Raw genomic sequence first — 18,491 nt, forward strand, 5'->3', positions numbered from 1 at the left:
GGAACGGGATAACGCAGGAATGACTACCCCTTTCTCTTTCTCTCTCTATCTCTCTCTTTCTCTCGCAATGTCCGTCTGTCTCTTTCGTTCTGTCGCTGTCCGAGCAACGTTTATCTTCTTAGAATTGTGCGAGCCCAGACCTACCTCGTCTACTTACCTATCCCATCGTTTCTGTAGCTACCCCAATCCGGAGTTCTCGACTACTTTCGCGAATACACAACTTCGCGAACACTCTCTCTTTCTTCGTCTTTGCCTTTAAGTCTTTTTTAAGTCTCCGTCTCTTCTCTTCCCCGTTTCTTCTTACTCTCTCTCCCTTTTTAAGTCTCGTTTCTCCCCCATTTTTGCCTGCTTTCTACCATTACGACTTGCAGTTTATCTTTCTTGAATAAATCACCCCTTTATCCTTTTTTTTTTTTTTCTTTAGACTACGCTACCGGGTTTTCTTTCTTTCTTTTTTTTATTATTACGTAGCATTTCCTCACCCCTGTCTCTTCTTCTTTTGTACTTTCTTTCTTTAGATATTTATTATTTTATATATGAACATTTATTTCGTTTGGTCGAAGTGCAAATTTATAATTTACATTGCCTAATAACTTTTAACTAATTCGTTGGTTTCTTAACGACTTAAAAGTTTTTATCTTAGCGTGTTTATTACGTAAAAGAATTTAACATATTAAACTTGGTAATTAACTTTGCAAGAATAATTTGAAAATTTTTTAATATAATTATAAACTTCTTGCCTACGTTTGTTGCGTTTTTGAGATAAATAGAGAACAAAATGCATTTATTATCATTTTTAGAAAAGCGCGACAATGCAGCGTTAAAATGTTATTTTAACGGACGACTTATTAACATAAAATTATTGATTAGTCGCATTGAAACACTCTTTCCTAATAATTATTAAATAATGAGCGAGTTCAATGGATTAATGCACAGATTGGTAAAGTATTTGGGCTTGTAAATAGCTGGTCGATGTATCGGGGACCTGATACTTGGGCTAAAGTTTCATATTGCGGCGAGAGTTTATCGACACTTATCGACATCTCGAGAAGTAAGATACCGTAAAGTTGAACTGGCTTAAAGCCGAGCAAGTGTTACAGTAACCTTTCATCAATCAAAATTGATATGAAGAGACATTGTCAAAATATCTGCATTAAAGTTTTTGCCGATATTGTGCAAGCTTCTCGCAGTAGAAATTTAATTAATTCGTACATTTTTTTAAATTGGCCGAAGAACGTGTTTGACAAAAACATATGTTATTTGCGATCCCCGCGTTTTTTTTTATTTTTTTTTCGCCACACTCTTTACTTTCAATAAAAGATTTGACAGCCTGAGAGATTTTCTGATATTTTATACTCGTATCATTAGCACTCACGCTTTCTCGCGTACGTTTCCGCTGAAAAACGAATAGAATTTGCACGTCATATGAAACAAAGGCGCAAGGATGTGGATTTAAGCACCGCGAAGCGAATTCAGGGACGAGAAAAAATACGCGTAATTAAAGCACGAATGTTTGCACTGCATAAACTCCCTTTGTAATGAGCACAGTAACATCGTGATAACAATCGCATTTCGAAACGAGTCTTCTCGTAATGCAATCTGCGCAATATTATCGGAGCGCTATGTAAGAGAAAATTAACTTATCTTCGCATTATATACTCTAGTATAAAAGTACAAATATATATTTGTCATGGTGATAAATATAATCCATAATCAAATCGGATAGCGATTCGTTGCTACGGACCGAATCAGATTACATTGTTTGTTACATCGGGCAGTTGAATTATATTTCAGTGTTTTTACGTCGTAATTATATGACGAAGTTTAACACCAGGGTGACGTACTGAATTAATCTGCTGCATTTTCGCCGATTAATAACTCCGGGAATATATCTTTGAGACAACAATCTCGTTCATCTTAAGAGCTTTATTCTGCTTCGATAAAAAGAAATACACATTTTGAGATATAATTTAGGAAACAAAGTTCAACCATTATGACTTCAGCGAGCAATATTCTCGCGCAGCTCTATCTTTATCTTTATTTTATGAATACAAAGTATTAGACGCGACTGCATTATCACGCGACTGACGGCATCTTGTCGCACCCTTTCGTGAAATGATGAAAAATATACGCGCTAGCGCAAGTCACCTCTTGGCGCTTTCGAGAAATTCTTGTTACTCGCACGGCACCGTTCCATTTCTGTCGTGCATGTAACGAAAACGCCACAACGTAAGCCAAATTGTAAAGTTGTTAGACATACGGTATCCTTGGGAAATACGGCGGATAATTGAATTCATGAATGTTAAAGAAAGAAGGAGCACGACAAACAGGACTTGAAGATTCTTACGGAGATACCGTGCAAAGTTTGCCTCTAAGTTTATGAAAAATGAAGGTCTGCAGAATATAAAATGCAAGAGCTGAAACGTAGTTGATTATTACGTAAATGAATCAAGTAAAGAATAAATAAGGTAAACACCAAATTGAGCCCGGAAATAATGAACTTCTTTAATATGCATTTAAAACGTTATTTATTTTAATTATTTGAACAGTAACAACAAAGCGCAATAATCTCCATTAATAAGTTAAAATTTTTATTTCCTCAATATACTTTAAGCATTATTTTCTCGGTTTTCTCAATAAAATAGGCTTTTAATCTAGTGAAATAAAACTCTCCCAATCGAACTTAATTAATGAACTGTTAAGTTTCGCTTCATAACATATTAGATATTAAAATTGCAATTTCTATTTCTAAACTTTAAGTAGGAGAAACTTTGATATTTCAATCACCTTAACTGAATCGCTCCAACATTTCTCATCCAAGTTTAAGCTGCAGCTTAACGATAACATTTTATCATTCGGGGTAGGCAAGACCTTTAAGTTTCATACGCGTCCATTCACACGGAATTCCACGGTTATGGTCGCGCGATGCATTTTATTCCGCGTTTTTCGGAGGATCGAGCGATTTTATGACGCAAAGCGCGCAGGGAACGAAGAAAGGAATCGCTGACGCACCCAGACATTACACGATTTTATCCAGAGAATGAATTTCAATAAAAAAAAAATGATTGTGAATCCAAATTAAAGGTAAAAAATTCGGTATTTAAATGAGACTTCATAAAGCAAGTTATTTGAAATTATAAAAAATGAAAGTAGGTAATTTTAATTTAAAAAGGACATAAATAAAGATCACACTGGAAACTATGTCAGGATTATTGTATGAAAAATTTGAAAAATAGTTGCGAGATCTTTTCTTCGCAGCAGTGACATTTATGAGAATTTCACACGTTTGCTAAAAAAAAAAAAAATCGCATCATTACGCGCATAATATATTACCATGTTATCGAACATCATATGTCAAAAGATCAACACATGCGAGTTCAATGAATTTCAAATTCTTTTTTTTCCATTTGACAAGACAGCGGCAATGAGTTTTCGATATATCAGGTGCGCTATTACGGCTCTCAAAGTAGATAAGAATTAGAAAAGTAAATAATTGGCACAACTACGATTAATTTTATCTTGTGAAAATTTAATAATACTCGCGTGAGCACGCTTAGCGTGCGACGAGTGATTAGCGTTACGTGAAATGATATAAAAATTAAATTAACTTATTCGAAGAATAATAGACCTCCAAACATTAACTTGTACTATTGCGTTGCAATTAATTCGCATTATTAAGTCTCGCATAACATGAACGACTGTACAAAGCATATGTAAATTTGACGCTCTGTCAAACAAATTGTTTTTTATCTATCATTTTACGTAGCTCAATTTGATAAATCTTTGGTAATATAACTTCCCGTATCTATCGACCAAAAAAAAAAAAGGACATTGTCATGGCAACGCACACATGAGATAAATCTAAGGCTATAAAACGTCCATGCCCGTATCTTATTCATGCCGGATTTTTCCCATAAATCTATACCCCCATAAAATCCGCGATAAGACGACAAGCAATATAATATCATGGAGTTGCTAAGAAACTTTTTCCCTCGTTAGACTCTCGTTACGTTTCGCGATTGATATACGGCATCCTAATAGAAGGTGCGGCGCGGCAATTTTTTTTATTTTTACTAATTCACTATGGCAGAAATTCGCAAAACAAAGGAATAAAATCTGAATAATTGCAGGATATTAAAATTAGAACGCTTAAAAATTCTGTAGAGTTACGCGCCGTAAAAAAAATAAAAAACTATTTTAGATACTCGTGAAATATAATGATAGCGGCAAACAAATAAATTGCGGTATGACCTCAATTTTCTAGTCATGCTACATGTATCGGCGATCCCGCGGTCCATTGAAAACGACCTTATCGTACATCTCTCATCGTGGCTAACGCAACCATATATCGATTCACTTATAGAAAACTGCATATGTTACACGTCGCGAAAACAATATCTTTTTAATCTCGTCTCTTTTTCACGCTCTGTCCCGTTCATTCCCTCGGTGAGAAAAAACGTTATTTTTAGGATACGTGTTTACGGCACAATTTTGCATTAAGTTTTCATTAAAAATTGAAGAATTTACATATGTAATCTTTTGTGAACCTGCTCTCTTCATACACACCATATACTCTGTAAACGCTTTTTTTTTCCTTGTATGTATTATCGTGTTTTTTTTTTTTTGCATTTTTTTTTTTAGTACGAAACAATTATTAGAATATAACTTAAAATCGTTTAACGTTATAACATTTTTATTGCAAAATCTACTTAATTTTATTTCTTCTAAATATGCGTTGTACAATGTGTTAACTATTTTTTAAAATTATTCCTCAATTATCTCGTGATTTTATTTAACATTAAACAAACTTTGTTTTGAACTTACTTTATTCCCCGAACATAATCCTGGTTTCAGGATTTTATTGCGCTGATGAGAGCTATAATATTATCGAGATATACGTAATATTTAATGAAAGAGATTTTTAAAAAAATCACAAAAAGATATGAATTTTAATTAAAGAAAAATCGAGCGAGATGGAATTAATTCTGGTGTTCCGAATATAGGTATATGAAATTCGCGCGAACTGTGCGGTATTTCCGCGACTTCTCGAACGGCATTGTAGACGTCCGCAAATGCCGCAGAGCACGGAATAATTGGAATATCACAATGAACACTGTGCATTGCGATCGCGGCAGATAAGGGTCAATGCGAATCGATGATCTTATTACAATGACCGTCGGCGATTTCGTAACGGGTGCCCGTATTCCGTCCGGCTCATCTCGACATTTAGGTCTGACTTTGCGGTTAGTTTACACGCAAATTCACCCCCCGTTCGCTCCTCGGCGCTCAGCTGCGTCGGCCGACATAGATTATGATCGTCGTACTAAACGTCACAACCGATTATGTCGCGAGACAAATGTTGCATTCGTGCGGGCAATTGCCTGGTCACTATAAACCGAATCTCGAAATGACAGACACCCTTCCACCATTCAGTCGCAATTGAAATCCGGGAAGCTTTAATTTCGAATGTAGCTCCATTTTCTTGCGCGAAAAAATTATTGATATTATCGATAGCTTTCGATGCTTCATTTTTGCTGCGCTGAATGATGCTGCGGGGCTCAAGTATTTAGTCCGGTCTATCTCGATGTCAGAGATCGCAGTGGAGAGCTGCTTTCGCGGATCTCGAAAATGACCGATGTAGACGACCGTCTCGCTTAAAGTCCTCGGTGTTTACGTTGATAATGTCAGGCGAATGGAGCAATCCGTTATTGAATTGCGTTCGGAAAACTAAAAGTTTGCTGACGTGTATTGATACATCCGTTACTGGACCTTTTTACTTGTTCTAGCGTAAAGAACTTATTTCCGAAGTTAGTCTGACGTTGCAATAACGTCTTATATACGTGCTCATGACGCATGTCAATGCGTCAATTTTCGCTGGCGACGCCGACAAGCTCCGCCAGAGTCGTGGAATTTACATGTAATCTGAATAAACCAGTTCAGAATTTCGCGTCGCGAGTGCATCGCTTCCGTTTCTCTTCCGAATAGGGAAATAAAATAAAGAGTACAATAAATAAGTCATTTTTTTATCTCCAACGAGGAGCATAACGATTTTCATTAATACTCGTTACAAGGTAGGAAGAATTCGATTCGCGCAATAAACCCGAGCGGCCGGGGTCAGTTTTCCTGTCGCCATCGACAGCGCAGCTATTTAATGCCGGCGAGATTCGATCGCGACAATAAAATACCTTGGGTTTCGATAGCTGCGTCAGCCAGGCGGCCGATTAATCGCGCCGTCCAATTGCGACCAGCGCGCTTAATTGTCACGATTGCGGCCGATTCGTTTAATAAATCACAATCGTCGATTTGAGCTCGCGCGATTGCGTTAGCATCTCATTACTCGCGCAAACGTCTGTAATGAGCCCATGATAATTGAGTTTTCGCAGAGGGGGCCCGTGTTTTCATTCGCGAAAACGTGCACGTTATAGCGGGGTTTCGTTCATTCATAGGTCAACACCTGTCGTTATCGAGCGGGTCTATGATATATCGCCCCAGAAGCACGACGTAATGAAGGCTTATTACATGATACAACATAGTTCATTACTGACGCGATTACTAATTAACTGGATCATCGCTTTTTAATCGTGACGCTACACGTGGCACACTTATCTGCTCGATCGTCGTCCGTATTGTCGACGTCGATCGCGCCTCCGACGATCTCCCGGTTGATTTCGCGGAAATTAAATTTGTTTAATTGCGAGCATTTCAATTACGGGGCTGCCTCTTACATTCTTGGTCAGTGAATATTATTCATGCTCTCCATCGAAAGATTCATTTTATAAACAATTCGATAAGTTTTTATTTTTTTTGCATTTTTCAAGATTAATTAAAACAACAAGGGTCTCGAATTGGATTGTCTTCAAAATCGAACGTATATTAAAACAATAATTATTAGATCGTGCCGGAAATAATTAGGAAGGGATTTTCTTATCGTGTCTTCTTATCGCAAAGCTTCTACGTGAACTGCCAATTTTCGTACCTGTGTGCTGAACTAGTTGCGATGCGGAAGTTAACAGTACAAAATCGATTAAAATTTTTTATCTCTTACGTTAATTTACTTGAAAATTATATCCTAGAAAATTACATTCCGCTCGAGCACGAGTTCGCTTACGACTACGTTTATGAAATAAGATAAGATTAGGTACGGCTCGATTAAAATAATAAAGACGCCAGTTTGGATTTTTGTTTATTATCGCTGTGGTAATCGCAGTTACAGCATTGTTTTAAAACGACATTGTTTCTACGATCAATTTCGAAACGATCGTGGCGTACAAGGTGAAGATATTTGTAGGAGATAGCAGGCGCGATTTGAATCTGATCTTTCCCAGGGTAGTTGAATTCCTCGTTGGGTTATCTTCTTAGTAAGCATAGGCACCTCTGAATACTTCTCCAGCCAAGTTCGTGGCTCGTATACGGAATTCTTGCCAGCAAACTTGAGCCTCTCTACCACGCGGCGATCCTGTGCGACGATCGAGTTCGCCTCTCGACGATGAGATCGCGTCTGGAGGACGTGAACGTTCTCCAAAGTAGATTTCTACCTATCGGCCTCAGGTGGCCTGAGGTCAGGTGACTAGCACAATATGTGAATAAGCAAGCACAGAGGCGCTTCGCTTAGAATCCAGAGCTGGCACGTCGGGATTTCCAAGCTCACAGCTTAGGTCTGAGGGAACGCGAGAGTAATTATTCGCGTATGATATTAATGAACGAGTCGCGCGCCAAAGGATTACAAAATCAAAGGATTACAAATTGACAATTATTTATCGCCGATTCATTCCGATGGGCGTTTTATTCGCGAGGCGCGCAATTTCATCGCGCGGTCACAATTGCGAGATGGATATTCAAAACCTCCCCCGGCTCGCTTCGCGCGAATTTTTGACGGTGCATTTAACGACTAACTTGATTTCAATCGTCGCACAACGAGAGCTGTACAGTTTGAACAAGTTGAAGCGGTAAACACGTTGTTTTAATCACGAGAGCTCCGTCGTCGGCCCGTCAACTGTGCCAATTATAATTACAACTTGACGCGAACTCGCGCGCTCTTTTGGCGCTAATTAAATACGCTCTATTTATATAATTGATGCAAACCGAATTTTCACTTGCGACTCAGTGGCCCTTCCGAACTTTTGCGCCGCGTTGCGTCGCAAACTGAGTTCGATTAATTTGAAATTAGTCGGCGGGGCGTGCAGATACTCATCGGCCGCTGCGGCGAACATTGCATATATCTCAAAATTTAAAAGGCACCGCGACCTGTTTAGGCAAACCCCGACTCTGCTTTTTGCTGGGCGTGTCAGTTGATAAGTTCCATTCGCAAAACCGAGAACGGGTGTAATTTTATTTGAATTAACCTACGGCGGCTATATTGCATTTTAAGCGACTCGGCTCCGCGATATTGATCGACGAGGAATTAGAGCAAAACTCGAAATTTGCTGACGACAATGTACGCAGCACGCGCAAAGCTAGATATTTCATTATTCAATTGGGTTAACATCGCACCGGGATCGATAAATAATTATTTCTTATATTTATAAGAGCATATTTATTTCCTCTTTCGCGATAAAACTTAATCGCGACAGAGCCGGGAAAGTCGGCGGGGACAGAATAATTTCAAGCGTCATTTATTAGATTTCAAATCCTATTACATGCAAAGTCTCCTTTGTGGTTTCCTCTTGTTGACAATATACGCGAGTTCGAGAGTCCGTTATAATACCGCTCGTTGCGCAGCATGGTAAAAGACATAAATGCAATGTTGTAATCCATAAAACTACTATCGCGCAATCGTAACGGCAGACGTTGCTATTTTCTGCTTGCATCGTGTACGTACACGCGTGTGTACGTCTGACGTTATTGCATCATCGTCGCGTTTTACACTTCCGAAAAAGTTAGCTCGTTTCGCGGGAGGATCGTTGCGCGCACTAACCGGCGATTCAAATTCAATGAGCACACGTAATACGTTTGTTTGGCAACTCTACATGCAAGTGTTGAATGTCTAATTTCTGAAATTAGCTTTTTCCATTACGTTTCCAAGCGCTTTAGATACGTCGCCGCGAAAAGGAGCTCGATTGTAACGTGCACCAAATTAATTCCGTTCTCGTTGGTGTGATGTTTGCATGGGTGGCTTGTGACCAGGAACCGATCGGCTTCATTGCCGTTTAATTACTTCCGGGGCGGATAGTTTCGATTGTCGATGGCGACGATTCTCAAGGCAAGTGATACGAACAAACGATAGCATCACTCCTGAGCGAATACGTACAAATTATCCTGACTTACATTTACCGCGGTAATTAAAAAGTTAACAAAAATAATAAGCAGTAAAAAGATAAAAGTAATAAAAATAATTAGAAAAATTAAAGAAAAGCATGTGCGTATAATTAGAGTTTTTTTTTTTTTTTTAGATAAATTTAACGATTAGTTAAGCGAAGTATTTAAAAAATATTAACTGTTATCGCGTTAATCTGTCTCTTTAGAATTTATCTTCCCGTTTTGCATAATCGCGCGATCTAACATTCCTCGGCGAATCCACGGGAACTTTCCGACATGAAAAGCGCACTCGTGCAGTTAATAATTTAATAAACCGAGCTTGTCTCGTCCGGCGAGATCATAAACGCAATTTACGTCTTCAGTGATGCGTGACGATCTGAAGAGCGGCTCCGGAGACCTTCGTCCCGAAAATCCCACCGGATTTAGACGTTAAATACACCGGCGGCGCGCCGCCGCTTGCGGAAGGGATCTCGCCGTTAAATAAACTGGCCCGAAACGACCGCGCGCCGTTTAATCATAGCTACGCTATTGTGCCGCGTGTCACACTTGACGAAATTACGAACTGCAATTATGAGCGCCGGGCTTGATCAGTTTCTGGCCAACGTTCGCCGATAATTGATTTTTAATGAGTTGAACGTTTCTCGTCGAGACAACTCGCGGCTTTCAGAGATTCTTCTCTAAATGTTTCCTTCGAAGCTGCTTTAAATTGAAGCGACGAACGAAGTAATTTAGAAAAAGCGAGAAACACAAATTCTGCATCCTTTCAAAACTTAAAGTAATACCGTCAAATTTTTGCATATTAGAATAAGTGTATAAAATTTCCCATCAAAATTTAATTAAAAATTGTGGACGTTGATCACGTTAAATACTCTTTTAATTAAGATAACGTAATAAAATCCGAAATAGATCTTTTAATTCAATATATGCGAATCATTAGTTTTATGCCTTCTTTTTTTTTTTTTTCGTCTCTTGCGTTGTTTTATATCTTCAGCTGGGAAGTTTGCACGCGTGACACGCGACATTGAATTACGACCGATGATACTTTGTAACAGAAGTAGATTCTGCAGGTATCCATTAAATTGCGCCGGCAGAGTGGGATTATAATTATCTATTTTTATCGTCTCGGGGTAGATGGAATTTCGCGGGCATATCGCGGAAAGGCTATTACATTTTCGCCTAGCGTATAATCGGAAAAATGTTCATCCGGGACGACTGCGGGATAATGTTAGCGTCGTATCTACTCGAACGGAGAGAACGATTCTCTCAGGACATTTAAAAGGGATCGAATTGAATTGACGCCGTAGTGCGATCGTGTATTGCGATTCGATTTTATTACGATATATGTACGCTTTATCGTAGGCAATAGCGATAATAATAACCGTTGCACACGCTTACACGGCTTTTAAGTAGACTTGGAATTTTTCGAAATTCCTATCACGAAGTTGCGCTCGATTTTTTTATTTTTTTTTGTCATTCTGCAGAAGTGACTCCTAGCTTTGACGAAATAAAGATGGCTAACGTAACTCGCGCGTCCACGAATAGCAATATTATCGTTTCCGATACATAATTCAACGTTCCGATATTCTGACGATTTGTTTCCTTCGGCGTACACTCGGGGAAGGAAATTCTAGAGGAGGTTCTGTAACGCCCGCTGGATTTTTATTCAGGTTTTGTCACACACCGAGAACGTTCTGTTCGAGTCGGCTTTCGTTCAGTCGACACCTCGAGTACGTAATGGAAAACGGCCAAGTATTTTATCGACTAGGTGACCCTAAAATTTCACTTCGCAATGACTTCCTGGTATATCGCGCGCGTATCTTTGGCGCAATAAATCATCAGGTCGCTTTTCAGCGTTGCGCAACGGGGCGAGGCTTTAACCGGTGGGTACGGATATTACTTCAGAATTCCGCCATCGGTGGTAAGTTTGTCCTTTCAGCGGCACTGTAGTATCGATCATAGTTAGCGGAGGGTTCACGAGCCTCCATTCGCGACGAGTATAATTCAAAAATGTCCCCAGGCGTTTAAAATGGCAGCAGCCATTTACCCGCTAGCTGATCACGGACGTGAAATACAATTAAATGGAAAGCTAATGATCTATCCGGCATAGCGAAGTAATTCAATAAGTAACTCGTGAAAAAAAACGGTTGAATTGAAAATTTGCGAAACAAGATGTGCGGAAAATTAATAATAATTCTTTCGATTACTCTGCGACGTAAAATAACAACGTGGGGGGCCGGAAAAATAATGACACACTCGATATCATTTTACTTACTTTTAGTGTTACTTTATATATCCTATTTTTATGAAAAGAAAACGACACTTCGGACCCCTTCATCCTATTTGCATTTTTATCGCGCGAATCGTGCGGAAAAGTGCTATCTATATCGACAATACTCGAGCGAAACGTTGCAATGAGCCGTTTACTGAAAAAATTAGCGCCACGTGCCACGCTCAAGTTGTACGTAGCCCAAAAAATTTCACGCTCCAATTACTATCGTGGTAGATAGGATCCATGACTACGGTGGCTCAATACGGTCGCGTATAGACCCTACGGTTAATAGCTTTGAAGAATTTTCGTAAATTTTGACACCGGACTAAAATTTCGGTAAACCCTCGAATTGCTTTCGCAAAAGGAGCACAACTTGACGCTTTACGGATACAAAGTGCATTATAAAATTATTATAATGTTTAAATCAAATTGTCTTGTCACTTCCACAAAGTATGAAAAGATGGATATACATTTTATCGAGAAATTAGATTATTCACGCGCATACATGCATTATTATATACGAACAAACTGTCACGTGACAAAAAGTAACTTTTAACTTAATTTCGTTAAACGAGGCACGTAATTAAAATTGTCATGATATTTATTTTGTATAATAATTTACGATATTTTTAAACGACTACTATAGTTGCCTTATAATATAAACGTAATTTAATATAAATTTTATGGTTCTAATTTTTTTTTTTTCTCTTACTTTATTAATATATTTTAATTCGCGGTAAGACGTTATGTCCATATTTTATTTCACATTTGTAGCAAGACTCGTTCATTCCTAAAGACTTGAAATTTACTGGCGCGGTAGCTTTTTAGCATGTTGCAAGGCAATCCGTTGTCAGCAAAAATCAGCATAGCCAGCCGAAAGAGGGGACCTTTCCACTTGAAAGAAAGATACGGACGTAGGAACGGGGACGCGCAATTTAATTCCGGAAGCAAGATTGAATCTTGCAACGTATGTGCCACAAGATGCACCGCCTTGCGTTACATCCGTTACATGCGGTTACATATTGTACGATACCGTAAACACGGCCACGATACCGCCCTACGTAGCACGAGCAATAGCACGTAGTACCATAAATAGTTGCGCTAGATATTTTTTGCAAATAAGCGGCGAGGAGTTGCGCAGTACTTTTGCAACGGGAAAATCGCCGCGTAAAAATGCAGGAAGGCCCGTTGTTTTATTCATTGTGGACGAGTATTAAGAACTTCCAAGAAAGTATCAGATTTTCGAAAAAATATTCGACTTGCGCGAACTCGGGCAAAACTTTCGCCCCTATTTTCTCATCCGCGTTTGCACTCACTCCTCCTTCGCCTTTCTTTTCTTTACTTTTAATACCTCTGCACAATTAATGAGACATATTTTTATATACAATATATATATATATATTTCTAAAAAAAGAAGGCATACTTTTTCCATATACTTATACATACATAAGTTTGCAAATAAAAAGACGACGCGACATCGATTTGTTAATTCACGTTCGACTAGGTGTTTCAATAAATTCGATCAATCGCCTTCCAGACATTTGCACGAATGAAACAGTTATCTGGCGATGCGATTTATCGTTGTCACATATACTTTGGGGCAAGTTGCGCGATATCTAATGCGTCGAGCGTGCAAAAGTGATTGAGGACTTCCACCCAAACGTCAGGAAAATATTATCTGTTCGACAAAGTGTTCGATTATATTGCGTGCAAATAAAACACATTCGTACTGTGAAGAGCTCGCGCCCGATATAACACACATATATACCTATATTACACGGCGACACATACCACGGGGGAAAAAGAAAATCGCGGAGAAAGCTGCTGCGCGTTACAAGTAAAAATAAACCCATCGAAGGTTGATACATTTTTTTTTTTTTACACCTCTTGCATGCTAACGTTACAGAACGCTGTTAATTATGTCACACGGTGACGCCACGTGTAAAGCCGACTGTGCAAAACGGCGTTCTCTCTAAAGTACATATACCTCACATTTAATATCTTAAACACAAATATTAAAAAAATTTATAACAACGCAAATGATAATCAAATTATCGCACGCGCATTTTCAATTCACCTGTCATCGACGCACGCGAGTTTTTTTTTTTTTTAATCTCTCTTTTTTTTTTTCGCTCCGAGAGCGGCCCATACCTCCTGATTATCACTTCGTTCCTTATTAACGCAATCATCCGAGGCGTAACAGCTGCTATGCCGATGCGATTTCCTACGCGAACGTTCGCAGGGACATAAACTTGCACTATAATTATCGCCATAATCCGAGGTATTGATCATGCGACGTACGGAATCAATAACCATCACTACTCTGTGGCTGGTGGCCCTTGATAGGGAACCGTAAACGATTTAGCGCACAAAGGGACTTTTACGTTTCGACCGGGTAAAAAGATTTCGATTATCGTGTTTTCATAAATAAAATCGCGAGATCCCCGTTGTATGCGATATTTCGAACCGCGGCTCTGTTTGATTGAAATATTTTAACAGTAAATTGCAATTATACGGATTAAGACCGTATTTGTATCACACATATTAGCGCGTCGTGAAAAAAATATGTATTCCGTATGATACGAGAACTAATATTTATATAGATATACATATATATACATATTGTATCCAGTACAACAATACGCATTCCCAGAACAAACTTGATTCCCGAAGGGCGAAACTTGGAGCGTTTGACCACCAACTTAGCGGTTATCTAGCAAACTTACTTTCTACGAGTTGTATGATTTGCTTGCGACACTTTGCTGCATAAACATGTGTCTGCAAATGCCGAAATATAACGTGTACCTAAGTATTAACACCTTTCTATAATTGCCGGATTTAATCTGTAGAGACAAGTATATATATATTAAAAAATTATATGACGTACTGTTTAACTGTGTCGATTAACTTTAACAAAGAGCTTTACGAGAGCTGGGGAAATTAAAAAATGAGATAATTAATTTTTCTATTTGCGATCGGAAAAAAGAGAATTATATCTCGAGAGGTATAACTACGGCTATCTACGCCAGAGCTTATCATTGAGTTGTACTACTTGCCTCGCGTCTCGAATATTATTCGGAATAGTATCTTAACCTCAATCCAATATCTCTCGAAATAAGAGCTATTACAGCGCAGTGAATAACGTTTCTATAAATATTCTTAATGTGAACGTTAATATAAAATAAAATAAAATAAAATAAAATTTCGGCATTTGAAGCATTTGCTGCATGATGCGTGTGCGCATTTAATAAAGTTTTGACAGCAAAAGACAAAGTTAAATCTTGCAAAAAAAAAAAAAAGGAATCTAAAATATCTTGTGCACACCCTTTCAATTAACATAAAAAAGTAATTTTCTCTTAAAAACATATTACATATGTAGCGATATTGTGTCAGTTCTGCAAGTATGCAAAAGTAGATGCGCGTTAAAGTTACATTCTGCGTAAAGCGGCATATTCCGGCAGAATAGCGGAAGTATTCCTCCGAGAAGCAACGATATATGCTTATGCGCAAGCATCATCTACCGGCCTGCATTCTCCACGTTCCCCTGCACACTCGCGCGTTGCCTTTCCCACGTTTATATTTCAAAAGCTTTACGTCCCTTGCACGCAAATGCGAGGTTAAAATTCGTCCGCTACTGAAATCTTTTTCTCGGACAATCTCATCTCATCTACAAATCATCACGTTTTTTTTCGTCCCCAAAATCTTCCTCCCCTAATGAAGTAAATACATTTCTCTAACCAAGAATTAAATTTTTAATATTTGTAATCATTTTTGTGCTCGAAATATAGAAATTAAAATTTTTAATAGTTATTAAAAAAAAAGACGGGAGGAGTTTTATATTTTTAATTAGGTATAAAATGACGGTACTAATACAAAAGTCAATTTATATGCACACGCGTCGTGTAGATGCAAAATGGCTTACCGTTTCCCTCAACCACGAGCATATCTTCAATTAAGACGTTAAGGTGCTTTCTCGTAATGAGGACGCTTCTTCCCACAATTAATTTAACGAGAAGACGATAATATTTCAAGGCGTAATTTTCTGGCTGCACCACCACAACATACCGGGGGTAATTGGATTGATTAATAATTTATGAAGTTTGCGCGTGTATGTCGATTGCCTCATTCGTTTCACGCGGCTTAACGTACCGTAAGGAACCCGACACGTGTGCGAGAAATAGTCCCAAAGATAACAAGACGTTAGTATGGTATTACAGTAACATAATCAAGAACGTAATAATAGTAGTAATAATTGAAATCATCGTAAAATCAAAGGGACGTGGAAACGTGAAACTTAATATAAAGAAAAAGGCTAACGTCGGACCTAATCAATTATTACGTTAGTACCATATTTCATTGCGCTCCGAAACAGTCACCATCGAGAGACCAATCGATTCCGCGGTCTTTATACTTCGTACACTAAACGTTACAAATGTTTTTTGTTTTGCAAGATAGATCCTTAAGAAAAAATTATTACTTCCAGATGAATAAATAAAAGATACGCTTTAAAATGTCCTATAAAAGTTAAGCAAATTTTTTTTTAAAGATTAGGTTTTGTATCGTGGGAAATAACGAGAATATATCATTCACTGATCGTTATTAGAAAATGTAATCAAAGCTTTATAAATTGATTAAATCAAGAGTTAATAGAAATTAATATCGTAGCAGGCGTTAATTATTAACAATTATTCCAAAACATTGGCGTGTAATTTTCTTTTTATTTCTAGTAATCGCAAAATGCATATATATATAATACATCATTGCCCCCCCCCCTTTTTTTTTAACGCAACCATCTAGTAACACAAAAACATTTATGATGCTTACTGTACGTCTGAGAGAAAAAAATGGTCGAGCTGGCGCTCCGGTAAATCCACAACGGCGGCAATATTGCCCGCCGCTAACGTTTCGACGGCTAACATTTGCCCCCTTTTGGTTTGGTATAGAGGTTTATTAAGGCTGTCCGTAAAAACGTTTTTTTACCGGTGAAACAAAGCGATATCTGGAGCTGACGAGACACCGTATCGGTTCGGCGAATGCAGGTGATTAATAGTACGATTGACATTGGTCGATGATAAATCGTTATTTTTTTATTAATTAATTTTTTTTTTGAGGTTTTGTAAATATATAAAATTATTTTAAATATCTCAGTCGCGTTCATTTATAGTTATCTGTAATTGCGGTGCAATTACTTTTATACCGCAGTAATTCTCGCCGCGATAATCCGCCGGCGCGGTATCCCCGGTCACAAATCTTTCATCCGCACGACTCGGACTTTCTCACTTGGCTGAACTTCCGAGTGCCGTCGCGACGTTTGCCTTCCGCCAACGTCGAAGTGCCGCGAACGGACGGTAGTTCTATCGGACAAGATCCGTTATCCTCCCGTAGTTTTCCGTCGCGTTTGTCGTTTTCTCGTGAAAAAGTACCGCCGGAGTGGCCGGGTGGCGTGCGAAATGTAAACGGATTGCCCGTACTGCGGCCGACATTAATGCTCAAAGTTCACCGTCGGGGTTTCTCTCTCGCTACTTCCGCCGCGCGGCGACGGAGGCTGTGATATACAGCGGCCCGTGGTGTTCCCAGTGTGTTACGAAACATGTTCGCATGGATTTTAACCCTTTCATACCTCCGACACGTACACGCGGCGCACTTTTTCGTCGCCCGCGACACGCGAATGCATACAGCACATCATCGCGGGGAAGTCGTTGATCACGCAAATTAAACGTATGAATTAATATTCCCGTTCTATTGGTACGAGTCGGAAATTTCGTGCTGATATTAAAAGATTTAGTACTTAATTACCAAGCGAATTAGTAAGCCGCGATTGGGTTTATACTATCGTATTGCATGACGATAGAATTAATTGCATCTCAAATCTCCTTGAGAGACGCTGGAGTGACTTCACGTGATTTGTCGATAATTTAGTCAGTTGGCCAACGAGATTTCGGTCCATTGATTACACGATTACATCTACAAGTACCACTCACATAACGATGCCGAATATATCAATGCGCGAGAGAGATATATCAGTTTCTCCGTATTTCCCTTAATTATTCGATCGGTTTACGGTTGAGCATAATTCTAAGTTATCGTGGGATAATAAAAATTGAGAATTAAATTTTCACTTTATAAAATTGTGTCAGACAATTATCGTGAACCGTAAACCGGCTTATCTACAATTATCAAAGAACGTAATTAATAACTCCTACACTTTTAAAGTCAAATATATTTTTTTTAAACGGAAAAAAAAGGGTTTTTGAGACCGTTTCTACTTAATTGCACGAAGTTACTTCTACGTTTTGCTGAGTGCAGTTTTGCTTTATTCTTTAAATGTATACACTTGTAATTTCGATTGTAATCGTTAGTCATTGTAATTAGTGCACAGATACACACATTACGAACGTTCTATTTTGCTATTAGGCATATTGAATATTAATGTTACGTAACGATTGTTAATGGACTTAGCGGGAACCGCATTACATAGTTATAATCCCTTAATGCACGTGCAAATCAGTGGTCACCCTTCAAAAATAAAACGAAAAAGATAAATTGATACGTAGCACCCATCGAAAAATAATAATTATTAATATACCCATTCGAATATAAAAATGTATTCAGATCTATCAAATATAAGCAAGCAGTTATCTTACAGTTTGTATTTAATTAAATAATCGCAAATAACCCAGACGTAATTACTTACTCACTTATCTTCATATCGTTTCCATATTTATTACAATAAAATATTAATTAGCGGTGCAACAAAATTTTCTTTTCCGATACGTGTAATTTTTCATTGCTAACGCGCAAACGTACGATGTGAGTTCTTAATCATAAGGGCTGTACTAATAATTTTAATGAAGTAATTGGAAATAAAGCTTTTATATACGAACTCACTCAGTTACAAATTAGCATTATTTCAAGATAAGCCGGGTTTGTTTTATTGTACGTGAATTGAAATCCGGTTTCCCGAAAT

General features: G+C 38.3%; 1 protein-coding gene across 2 annotated transcripts in view; it reads right to left on the minus strand.

Moving 5' to 3' along the window:
* LOC139106621 (nicotinic acetylcholine receptor alpha7 subunit) overlaps nucleotides 1-18,491 on the minus strand; it is a 149,708-nt gene that overhangs the window by 103,614 nt on the left and 27,603 nt on the right. The window lies entirely within an intron of this gene.

The sequence above is a fragment of the Cardiocondyla obscurior genome, linkage group LG11 (assembly GCF_019399895.1).
Source record: "Cardiocondyla obscurior isolate alpha-2009 linkage group LG11, Cobs3.1, whole genome shotgun sequence".
Classification (NCBI taxonomy): Eukaryota; Metazoa; Arthropoda; class Insecta; order Hymenoptera; family Formicidae; genus Cardiocondyla; species Cardiocondyla obscurior.